Source organism: Lynx rufus, unplaced genomic scaffold (genome assembly GCF_022079265.1).
Source record: "Lynx rufus isolate CCGP_SWC_20201006 ecotype Redwood Valley unplaced genomic scaffold, mLynRuf1.p SCAF_16, whole genome shotgun sequence".
Lineage (NCBI taxonomy): Eukaryota > Metazoa > Chordata > Mammalia > Carnivora > Felidae > Lynx > Lynx rufus.
This window is the reverse complement of record NW_025814830.1, coordinates 40,364,269-40,376,292: the sequence shown is the minus strand read 5'-3', so window position 1 is coordinate 40,376,292 and position 12,024 is coordinate 40,364,269. Positions and strand designations below refer to the sequence as shown.

General features: G+C 40.3%; 1 protein-coding gene across 1 annotated transcript in view; it reads right to left on the bottom strand.

Moving 5' to 3' along the window:
- Positions 1 to 12,024, bottom strand: part of TANGO6 (transport and golgi organization 6 homolog) — a 194,872-nt gene that overhangs the window by 144,152 nt on the left and 38,696 nt on the right. The gene's annotated exons all lie outside the window — the stretch shown is intronic.

The window sequence follows — 12,024 nt, the reverse complement described above, 5'->3', positions numbered from 1 at the left end:
CAGCCTGCCAGGCTATTAATAACTCCAGTCCTGCAAGAAGAGTTCCTGAGTGGCACCAGGAGCTTCTGCACCACCTCCCCTTCCTCCCGCTGAGACTCTTCTCTATTATACAGCCGTCTTCTACCGAGTCTTCCAGGGGGGCTCCAGGGCCACAGCATGGCCTTTCCAAGGACAGCGCCCTCCTTCCAGTCTGTTGCCTGGCACTCAACTCATATGCAAGTTAACGGTTTGGTCTGGACCTCACATCCAACCTTACCCTCTCAGTATACTCCTGAAGTAGAATCTGGTCATTTCCCACTTCATGTGGACTCCCCAGGTCACTGAATTATATCTGAGTTTAGTGACCCATAAAGGGACACAGGAGGCTGCACCGATTCAGCGATGTCTTGCTGACAGCACAGACAATGAGCAACTGCTCCAGGGAAAAAAAAAACAAAACAACAGTCCTCCCAACAAAGTCATACTATATATGGAAGCAACTGTTAGGGCCAGTTCCTTCCAGTGTCCTTCATACTAGGCTGGTGACAGTAAGGACTGAGGAAGCAGTGAGGGCACAACAGTAGGCTGTTCCTGCCCCACAGAGGACAGGGCCCTACTACCCTGCATCTCTGCTCTAACATCAGGTGTTGTGGAATTTCCTTGGACTGTGCTCATACGTAGTCTCCTGCTATCTGGGATTCTTGAACTCTTGGGAGTTCAAGTTCTGAAACACAATCCCATATTGCATGTATTATTTCTACCTGTGGAAATTCCCTTTCCTCAGCGGTATACCTACTGGGTATATTTCACATAGGGTTGTTTGTAATACTTCCACTGACCAGCTGCAAGACTTATCACAAATCAATTGACTTATCTGAGTCTCAGTTTCCTTACCTAGGGGAATAAGGAGGTTGGCAAATCTATCACCCTCTGACTTGACTGCAAATTTGCTCACTCCCTTCAGTATCCTTCTGGTACTTTAGCCATTAAGAGGTTTAAAAAGAAAACCAACTAGCTGGAAAACATGAAACAATCCTGCACCACCCGAAAATTTTTCCAACACTCAAACTGACCAAGATGTAAAAATTTCTACTCCTCCCCACATGCTTTCCCTTCTATAAGTTCTGAAATTAGAAATTTAAAGCTGAAATCCTGATTAGGTGAAAGATGTTCTGGTTACTTGAGATATCTGTACGACCAGAGATCACCAAACAAAATACCAAGAGGTGGGAAACCTGAAGCAGGGAAAGGAGAGACAGACTCTCAAGGTATCTTCAATTCTCTGGTGTGAAAAGCCTCTCTGAGAGTAAGTGAAATGGTGCTTCGAAGAAAAGTTCAACTTCCATGTCTATCTTTGGCTCTTCCAGTAGGACAGGACTGAGGGGCAAAATGAGAGACCAGTATGAATCTATGAAAATCATAATGGCTCAGAATAGATCAGTGGAGGAAACGGGTACCAATGACCCACTGGCAGCTTGGGGATTTCCTCATTCCTTTATAGGGATTTCCACATTCCTTTCTGAATGCATCTTGGCTTTCTATCACAGATCCAGCCATGAGAAGAGGTGTGGTTAAGCCTTACAACCCTTCATCTAAGCTCAGAGATCACTCTTACCTAGTAACAAAGACATGTTTCTGGATACTGTTAACAATCCATCACATTCTACTTGTAACTCTTTGTTTGCCTGACTGGGGGCTCCTTGAAGGCAGCAATTGGCTCTTAATCATTTCTGTTACTTGTAAACCTAGCAGAGTAGCTGGCATTCTGTATGCACTTGGTAAAAAAATGTTTTTTTTTCTGACTGATTAACTGAATCAAAGAAAGAATAAATAAAGCACATTGAATGCTTTTTATTTTCTCAAAAGCTCTATTTTTGTGGGGGAATTACAATGCCCCCTGTATTTTCTTTTTTGTTGTCTAAGCTGCAGCTAGAAGCTATTCAATCAATGTTAATTAACTGAAGAATCCTAGAACTTCAGCCATGGAAGGGAGAGCAGACTGAACAAAAGGAGGTTTGATGTTACTGTTGGGGCTTAGTCAGTACCTATCTTCAATATCTAAAGGACTGAATTTCTCTGGAAGGACTGACTAGAAATTTAAATTAAAAAGGAACAGAAAAACCCAGAGGAGTCAAAATGGTCAAAAGTGTTACGAGCAAACATGTGTTTCTGATTCAAAGCAAAACAAAACTGAAAGCAGTCCTCACATGCTCCATGTCTCATCTACTAGACTTCCATTACATTGTTAGGCATATGCCTTAGAGATCACTGTAGAGCTGAAAGAACACCAGGAAGTCAGGAGTCAGAAATGGGTATGAATATTGTTCCTGACACCTATATGATTGCCCCAAATCACATATTAAGTGAGTGAACACGGATAAGACATTTAAACCTCCCTAGGATTCAGTTTCCTCATTTATAATGCAAGCGTTAAGCTTTTGGCATAAGTACCAGGTAAGATAATTCATTTAAAATACTTCGTAGGGGTGCCTGGGTGGCGCAGTTGGTTAAGCGTCCGACTTCAGCCAGGTCACGATCTCACGGTCCGTGAGTTCGAGCCCCGCGTCGGGCTCTGGGCTGATGGCTCGGAGCCTGGAGCCTGTTTCCGATTCTGTGTCTCCCTCTCTCTCTGCCCCTCCCCCATTCATGCTCTGTCTCTCTCTGTCCCAAAAATAAATAAACGTTGAAAAAAAAAATTAAAAAAAAAAATACTTTGTAAAATACACAGCCCTGTGCAAATGTTACGTTTATTCCTAAATACTTGCCGATGCTGCTGTAAATGGAACTGTCTTCTTAATTTACGGCCTTATCTTTTATAGGGATGTATATGTGTGGAAATAGAAACATAAATCAAGCTGACTGAATCCTACCATTGAAATTCAGTACAGGCTGGGACTTGATTTTACCCCTGTTAAAGATTAAACTCGTCAAATGCTGCCTTCTAAAATATCACAGGGATCCTTCTGATAGTAATGTTCCAGAACTCCTAATGCACTTACTGAGTTTAATTAAGACTTGTGAGAAGCAAAGGACAAGCCAAGTTACCTAATATAGGATTTTGCACTAAGCATGCTTTCAGAGCGTACTGCATAAAATAATCTTTTTAAAAAGAGTTTCCTTAAACCAAAAGAGAACTGACAGTTTTCTGAGCACAAATCATTTGCTAAAGAATACAATGAACCTACCAAAAGTTACCGGGTTTTATCCCTGAAACTCAAGTGTTAAATAAGTCACCTAATAGTCAACTCTAGAGCCAGACTAGGTCTGTTGGACTCTAAAGGCCAGGTGGTTTTCACCACACTGTCCCACAGAATCTGAATGTACTGTCTAACAGTTGCATTTCCCACAGCTTTGAAGAATACCTCCTTTGGTCTTCTGCATGTTATTCAAGGTCAGAGTTCAATTACAGTTGGAAATATCCGAAAGAACGACCGCCTTTAAGGAAGAGCCATAGGTGGGAGAAGACTAACTTTTTACCACAAAGCCTTTTGCACTTTTTAAATGTGTACCATGTGCAAATATTAGCTTTTCTAAACACAGAGTGAGAGAAAGAGAGGAAATGAAAGGACTGCTTCCTGGACCAGATCTGGCACTCACTAGTATGATTCAGGACAAGTCACTTCGCAATCTTTTGTGTTTTTTGGGTTTTTTTTAGTAATGTCGACACCCAACATGGGGCTTGAACTCACAACCCTGAGACCAAGAGTTGCATGCTCTACCGACTGAGCCAGCCAGGCACCCCAACTTCACAATCTTTTGGGGTTTGTTTCCTTTACTATAAAATAAGGGATTAACTTGGCAAACCCAAAGATTGTACCACACCAACAGTGAACCCTAATGTAAACTATGGACTTTGGTGATAGTGTCGTGCTAATGCAGGCTTATCAACTGTAACAAATGTCCCACTCTTAATGTAAAATGTTAACAGTAGGAGAGGCTGTGCACATGTGGGGGCAGGAGATATATGGGAACACTCTGTACTTTCTACTTGATTTTTCTGTGAATGAAAAACTGCTCTAAAAAACAGTCTTTTCAAAAACAAACAAAAAAAGAAATTAAATATTTCTAAATTTCCTTCCAGCTCTAAGATTCTGTTATAACAATTTACTCTACAAAAACAATTAACTATTCAGAAAGAGGAGTCAATTGGCCAATCTGAGAGAGTAACTTTAATTAGAAATTTGTTAAGATTAAATGGGGAAAAAAGACTTGGATAATTAAAGTCAGGGATTCCCTGAATCTGGAAACAGAGAGATAAAATGGAAATGAGAATGAAGAATACAAACTAATTAGGTACTTCTCGACTTTCCTGCCCGAAAATTTCTTCTGCCTTAGGGAGTCTCAGCAAGTATGGTGAGGAATACTAAAAGGAAACATTCCCCATTCCCACCCCTGGCCCCACCTAGTATCAGATTCTGGCTGGTTCTCTTAAGAGCAAGAAAATGTCCAAATCGTGAGGAAGTATAATTCTCTCATCCTACCCTACCCAGAACCAATCTCTATGCAGCCCAGGCCTCTCTTTACCCTTCTAGGCTAAAGAAAAACATTTATCCCTCTCATACTAGGGAGGACAAAAAAATTAAGTATTCTAGGGTTAGGACCCCCGACATTCAGAGTCAGAAGAAAACAGAATAGGGGTGCCTGGGTGGCTCAGTCGGTTAAGCATCTGACTTAATTTTGGCTCAGGTCATGATCTCATGGTTGCTGGGATCGAGCCCCATGTCAGGCTCCACATTGACAGTGCAGAGCCTGCTTGGGATCCTCTCTCTCCTTCTCTCTCTGCCCCTACACGCCTCTCAAAACAAATAAATAAACATTAAAAAAAATATGGAGACAGACTAGGAAGCCATTGGACTAAAAGTTATTTGAGCTGCAGGGTGCCTGGGTGGCTCAGCTGGTTAAGCATTTGACTTCAGCTCAGGTCATGATCTCACAGTTTCTGGGTTCAAGCCCCACATCCGGCTCTGTGCTAGCAGCTCAGGGCTGGGAGCCTGCTTTGGATTGTGTGTGTGTCTCTCTCTCTGCCCCTCCCCTGCTTGCGTTCTGTCTCTCAAAAATAAATAAACATTACAAAAATAAATTAAAAAAAAAGTTATTTGAGCTGCAAATCTCTTTTTTGGCTTAAATTATTTTACCAGATATAAGGTACACACATAGAAATGACGAGAATTATTTATGCAGAAGTACAAGTGGCTATGCCAAATTTTCAGTTCAGTGAGCATCTCTGTGTACACCTGTTTTGTTGAGACCTTTCCACCTGGCCCACCAGAGCCACACTGCTCCACTCCATGCTGTATGTAAAGGATGCAAGCAAAGAAAGGCCTTCTCTTATAATTGCCCCTGCCACATTTTCATTCAGCAAGCTGAGGGCTTATTTCTTTAAATACCAAAATGTATTTATATTTTACCTCTTTCAGAAGAAAGTATTTTTCAAATGGAGGAGATGCAATCCTTGCCTCCTTAAACGAAGTATACTAAACATTGCAGTCCCAACATACTTTGTTTTTCAAACTATTATGCCCTTTTGGAGTACTTTTTCTGTCTCCTTTCTTGATCCTCTCCGCCGGCACTCTCTTGTCAGCATGCCTTAGTCTAACTAACTTCTAATTTTTTACTTCTAATTCCACTATGGTCCTAATCAGAAAACCAATCGGATCTGGATTGTGTATAAAGTAAAGAGGAAATTGGCTCTGAGGAACTAAGGGGCTCTGCAGCTAGGTATCAAGATGGCAGCTAGATGGGCACCTATTATGATACAGGTGACACAGGACATTCAGTTGGAAACATCAGCTGAGGCACTAAGATAAAATAGACTTAAAACTCCAACAGAAGATACCAGACTAAAACGAGAGCAGGACTATAAAAACTTTCCATTCAGAAAGAGAGTAGAGAAGGAACAAATGTGCGGAGACCAAGAGGAGACTGCTGAGGAAGATTTCTTTGGGGAGAGCCATTGGTAGGTAGAGCATGTGACCCTTGATCTCAGGGTGAGTTTCAGCACCATGTTGGGTATAGAGATTACTTAAAAATAAAATCTTTAAAAAATATAAATAAAAATAAAAATGGGCAAAGAGCAAACCCACAGTAAGATACTCCCACCAGCAAGGCTATAATAATGGAGGAAAAGGGGAGGGCAGGGAGAGGAGGAGGAGGAGGAGGAGGAGAAAGAGAAATGGTAGTGGTAGTGTTGGCCAGAGAGGATGAACTGGAATTCTCACACTCTGCTGATGGGAATGTAAATGGTGCTGCCACTTTGGAGAACAGTCTGACAGTACCCCTAAAAGTTGAACACAATGTCATCATAAGGTCCAGCGATTTCACTCCTAGCTATATACCCAAGAGAAATGAAAACACATGTCCACACAAAAACTTGTACATGAATGTCTGTAGCAGCATTGTTCACAACAGCCAAAATGTGGAAACAACAAAAATTCCCATCAACTGACAAAATGCAATATATCCCTAGAATAGAATACCGTTAGGCAGAATGAAATACTGCTCTATGCAACAACATGGACGAATCCTAAAAACATCCTGCTGGTGAAAAGTCAGCTACAAAAGACCACATATTACATAAGTCCATTTATATGAAATATCCATAATAGGAAAGTCTACAGAGACAGCAAGTCCATTTTAGTGGTTGCCTAAGGTTTGGGGACAAAATTAGAAGAAGGGAGGGTGCCTGGGTGGCTCAATCAGCTAAATGTCTCACTCTTGACTTGGGCTCAGGTTGTGATCTCACAGTTCATGGGTTCAAGCCCCACATCAGGCTCTGCGCCATCAGCTTGGGATTCTCTCTCTCTCCCTCATTCTCTGCCCCTCCCCCACTCACACGTGCTCTCTCTCAAAATAAATAAAACTTTTTTTTTTTTTTAATTGGGAGAAGGGAGGGGCACCTGCGTGGCTCAGTCAGTAAAGCATCCAACTTTGGCTTAGGTCATCATCTCGTGGTTTGTGGGTTCAAGCCCTGAGTCAGACTCTGCGCTGACAGCTCAAAGCCTGGAGCCTACCTCAGATTCTGTCTCCCTCTCTCTCTGTCCCTCCTCCACTCACGCTCTGTCTCTGTCTCTCTCTCTCAAAAATAAAGAAACATTAAAATTTTTTTAAATAAATAAATAAAATAAAATTGGGAAAAGGGGAATGAATGGGGATGAGGATGGGTAATGGGTATGGGGTCCTTTTAGGGGGACAATAATTTTCTAAAGTCAGATTTGTGGTGATGGTTGCACAACCCTGTGACTACACTAAAAGCACTGAGTTGAACACTTTAAATGTGTGAATTGTGGCGTATGTGAATTATATCCCAGTAAATCTGTTAAAAAGAAAAGAAAAAAAGAGAGAAAACCAGAGCTGGACATGTTCCCAAATGCCTCTCTAAAATTAAACACCCTCTTGTACCCTCTTGCTACCCAGTGAGCTGCTGGATCATTCAACTATCCCAGATGTTTTCCTTGTTTCCTGCCTTTGAGCTGTGCTCTGTAATTTAGTATTAGCAGAAAGTTAATAAAGACAACACAGCCTTTGTTGCTAAACTTTACACAGTGTTTACCATTTCCCCCCAACATACACATTTCCTCTGTTTTCCCAGTGCAGCTGAGCTGCCAAAACCTCGTAGGGAGAATAATTACCCTTCCGCACCCCTTCCTGCTTTCATAACCGCCCCAATCTTTTGTGCATAATCAAGTGTTTACAGCCAACTAATGTTTTGCTTGCCTCTCCAGGAGGTTTTAAATTCACCAAACTGTTCACCAAATTAGGAGGGTTTTTTTCCCTCCCCGTTTTTTGGGGAGCAAGAATAGGAACAATGGCAGGATTCACTGTTTCTGGATCTCTCCATTTTTTAGACGCTAATTCACTTGCCAGAAAGAAGCTGATTTGCTTTCTTTTTCCTCTAAAAGCAATTTTTTTTTTTTTACTTCCCAGAAATACTATGAGGGGTTTGTACCAGAGTGTAGTCACAATTAAGTTCTACCCCTGACACCACTTTCAAGTCTTTCTGACATTCCACACCCACCATTTAACAGTTTTCATCATGATATTCCTCAGATGGTGTGTGACTGAAGACAACCTTTCTGAGAGTTAGCTGGGCCTTGTTCTCTAATTCAGAACATTTGCTTTCTACACTGCTCTATATAATTTCTTATTTTTCTACAATCAAAAATGTCCTTACCTATGAATATGTAGAACAGGATATAAAAACTTTCTTTTCATAAGTCTCTAAATGAGGCATTAAAAAAAAAACAGCATTATAGTCACTAAGTTAGGTTTTATCTATAAACAATCTGATGCTATATTTGTATGCCAGGTCCCTTTTATTTAATAGTGAAATTAAATGAAACAGCTTACTTTAGTAAAAAGTTGAGTGTTGAACAGAACGAGTTTTGAATTTTTAAGCGTGAATTTTATACCTACAAATCATGCATATCATACATTAAGTTTAAAACAAAAGAAAACAGGGACACCCGGCTGGCTCAGTTGGAAGACTGTGACTCTCATTCTTGGGGTCTTGAGTTTGAGCCTCACGTTGGGTATAGAGATTACTTAAATCAATAACACTTTGCTGAGGCAAAAACAAAACAAAAACAACCACCCCCCCCAATCATCTGCCTTCTTATCTGAAAGAATACGACTTAAGGTTTACTCTACACCGTCACATACTGCTAGTAGGAATGTAAACTGGTGCAGCCACTTTGGCAGTTCTTCAAACGGTTAAACACAGAGTTACCATAAGATCTAGCAATTCTACTCTTTTTTTTTTTTTAATGTTTATTTATTTTTGAGAGAGACAGACACAGAATGTGAGTGGGTTAGGGGCAGAGAGAAAGCGAGGCACAGAATTGGAAGCAGGCTCCAGGCTCCGAGCTGTCAGCACAGAGCCTGACGCGGGGCTCGAACTCACGAGCCGTGAGATCATGACCTGAGCTGAAGTCGGACGCTCAACCGACTGAGTCACCCAGGCGCCCCTCTAGCAATTCTACTCTTAGGTATATACCCAGGAAAATGAAAACATATGTATGCACAAAGACTTGTACACAAATGTCCATAGCAGCATTAATCATAATAGCTAAAATGTAAAAACAACCCAAATATATATCAAAGGATGAATGGATTACAAAATAGAGTCTATATCTACAATAGGATATTATTCAGCAATAAAAAGAAATCAAGTCTTGGGGCGTCTGACTGGCTCAGTCAGTAGAGTATGCAACTTTTGATCTTGGGGTTGTGAGTTTGAGCCCCATGTTGGGTATAGAGATTACTAAAAAATAAAAGAAATCTTAAAAAAAAGAATGAGGTCCTGCTTTGTGCTTAATATAAACCTTAAAAACATCATGCTAAGTAAAAGAAGCCAATCACAAAAGACCATATAGTGTATAATTCCATTTATATGCAATGTCCAGAATAGGCAAATCTATAGAAAGAGAAAGTAGATTAGTGGTTGACTCGGGTTGGAGGTTGGAGGGGTGAGGAGTAGGGAGAATGGAAAAAAGGGTGGTAAAGGGTTTTGGTATAGTGTGGGATTTCTTTTTGGGTCATGAAGTATTAGAATATACTTCTAATATGCAAGCCTTAGATTATGCTAAAAAGCCATTGATATGCATACTTTTTTTTTTTAAGGTAAGCTCCACAATCAGTGTGGCACTTGAACTTGAACTCCCAAGATCAAGAGGTGCATGCTCTACTGACTGCGCCAGACAGGTGCCCTGATTTGCACACTTTATTTTATTTTATTTTTTTTAAATTTTTTTAACGTTTATTTATTTTTGAGACAGAGAGAGACAGAGCATGAACAGGGGAGGAGCAGAGAGAGAGGGAGACACAGAATCTGAAACAGGCTCCAGGCTCTGAGCTGTCAGCACAGAGCCCGACGCGGGGCTCGAACTCATGGACTGTGAGATCATGACCTGAGCCGAAGTCAGATGCTTAACCGACCAAGCCACCCAGGCGCCCCTAATTTGCACACTTTAAATGGGTAAACTGTACAGTATGTGAATTACAACTCACAAAGCTGTTTGAAGAAAGAAAGATCTACTTTACATCCAAATGGCCATCAACTGATGAACAAATAAACCAAATGTGGTATATTCATACCATGGAATATTACTTAACAATTAAAAGGGACAAAATATTGGTATATGCAACAACCTGGATAAACCTCCGAAACATTATGCTAAGAGAGGGTGCCTGGCTGGCCCAGTCAGTACATTTGATCAACAGTCCGTGACTCTTGATCTCAGGGTTATGAGTTCGAGCCCCATGTTGGGCAAAGTGATTACTTTGAAAAAAAAACAAAACATGGAAACACCCCCCCACACACACACACACAAAACATCATACTAAGAGAGAGAAGTCCGCCACAGAAGATCACAAGTTGCATGGTTCCTTCCCATGAAACAGCCATAAAGGCAAATCCATAGAGGTAGACAGATTAGTGGTTGCCTGGGGCTAAGGGTGGGAACAAGGAGTGACTATAAATAGGCACAGGGACCTTTTTAGGGTAATGGAAATGTTCTAAAATTGTAATGTATTAGTTTCACAACTCTGTAAACTTACTAAAAATCATTGACTTGCATACTTAAAACATTATTTTATGGTCTGTAAAGTATACCTCAATAAAGTTGTTTTATAAAAAAAGATTTATTCTAGAGGCGCCCTGGTGGCTCAGTCAGTTAAGCATCCAACTCTTGGTTTCGGCTCAGATCATGATCTCGTGGATTTGTGGTTTGAGCCCTGAGTGGGGCTCTGCGCTGGCAGTGTGGAGCTAACTTGTAATTCTCTCTCCCTCTCTCTTTGCCTCTCTCTGACTCATGCTGCCTCTGTCTCTCTCAAAATAAATAAACTTAAAAAAAAAGATTTATTCTAAAAAAATTTTGAAGAGGCAATTTTTAAAACGGACAAAACGTGAATAGGCAATTTACAGAAGAAAAAATATGAATAAACCTAAAACACAAAAAGATGTTCAACTCACTAGTAATAAGAGAACTAACTGTTAACTAAAACCACAATGTACCTTTAGATGGGAAGCCATGGAAATGTGACCAGGGATAGGTAGATAGAAGATTTCAACTGAACTGGTAATGTTTAATTTCTTAAGCTGAGTGATGGGTACATGAGTGTTTTACTCTGCATTTTTTATCTGTTTGAATTATTTCATTAAAAACTAAACACTTTCTCTAAAATGCTTAATTTATTGCCATAGAAAAGAAATGAGAAGAGTGGAGTATAATTTTTAAAATTATTGATAAGTAATTTACATGCCATAAAATTCATTCTTAAGGGGTGTCTGGGTGGCTCAGTCGGTTAAGCATCCAACTTCAGCTCAGGTCATGATCTCATGGTTCGTGAGTTCAAGCCCCACATCAGGCTCTGTGCTCACAGCTCAGAGCTTAGAACCTGCTTCTGATTCTGTGTCTCCCTCTCTCTCTGCCCCTCCCCTGCTCATACTCTCTCTCTCAAAAATAAATAAACATTAAAAAAAATTCACTCTTAAAATGTACAAGTGGCTTTTAGTATATTCACAAGACTGTATAACTATCACCACTGTCTAATTCCAAAACATTTTCCTTACCTCACAAAGAAATCCCATACCCATTAGCAGACACTCCTAACTCCCCAGCTCCAGCCCCTAGCAACCGCTAATCTACTTTCTGTCTCTATGAATTTGCCCAGTCTTAATATTCTACATAAATGGAATCATACAACGTGTGGTCTTTTTTTTTTCTGGTTTCTATTAAAGTTTTAAATTTGTTACTTTTAAATGTTTGCGTTGTGGCATGTGTCCATACTTCATTCATTTTTATGGCTAAAAAATACTCCATTATATGCATATATCACATTTGTGTATCTATTTATCAGTTGATAAACATTTGGGTGACTTCCAGGTTTGGGCTATTATGAATAATGCCGTGATGAACATTTGTGCACAGATTTTTGTCTGAACATGTTCTCATTTCTCTTAGGTATATACCTAAGAATGGAATTACTGTGTCAAATAGTAATTCCATGTTTAATGTTTTGAGGAACTGCCAAATTATTTTCCAAAGC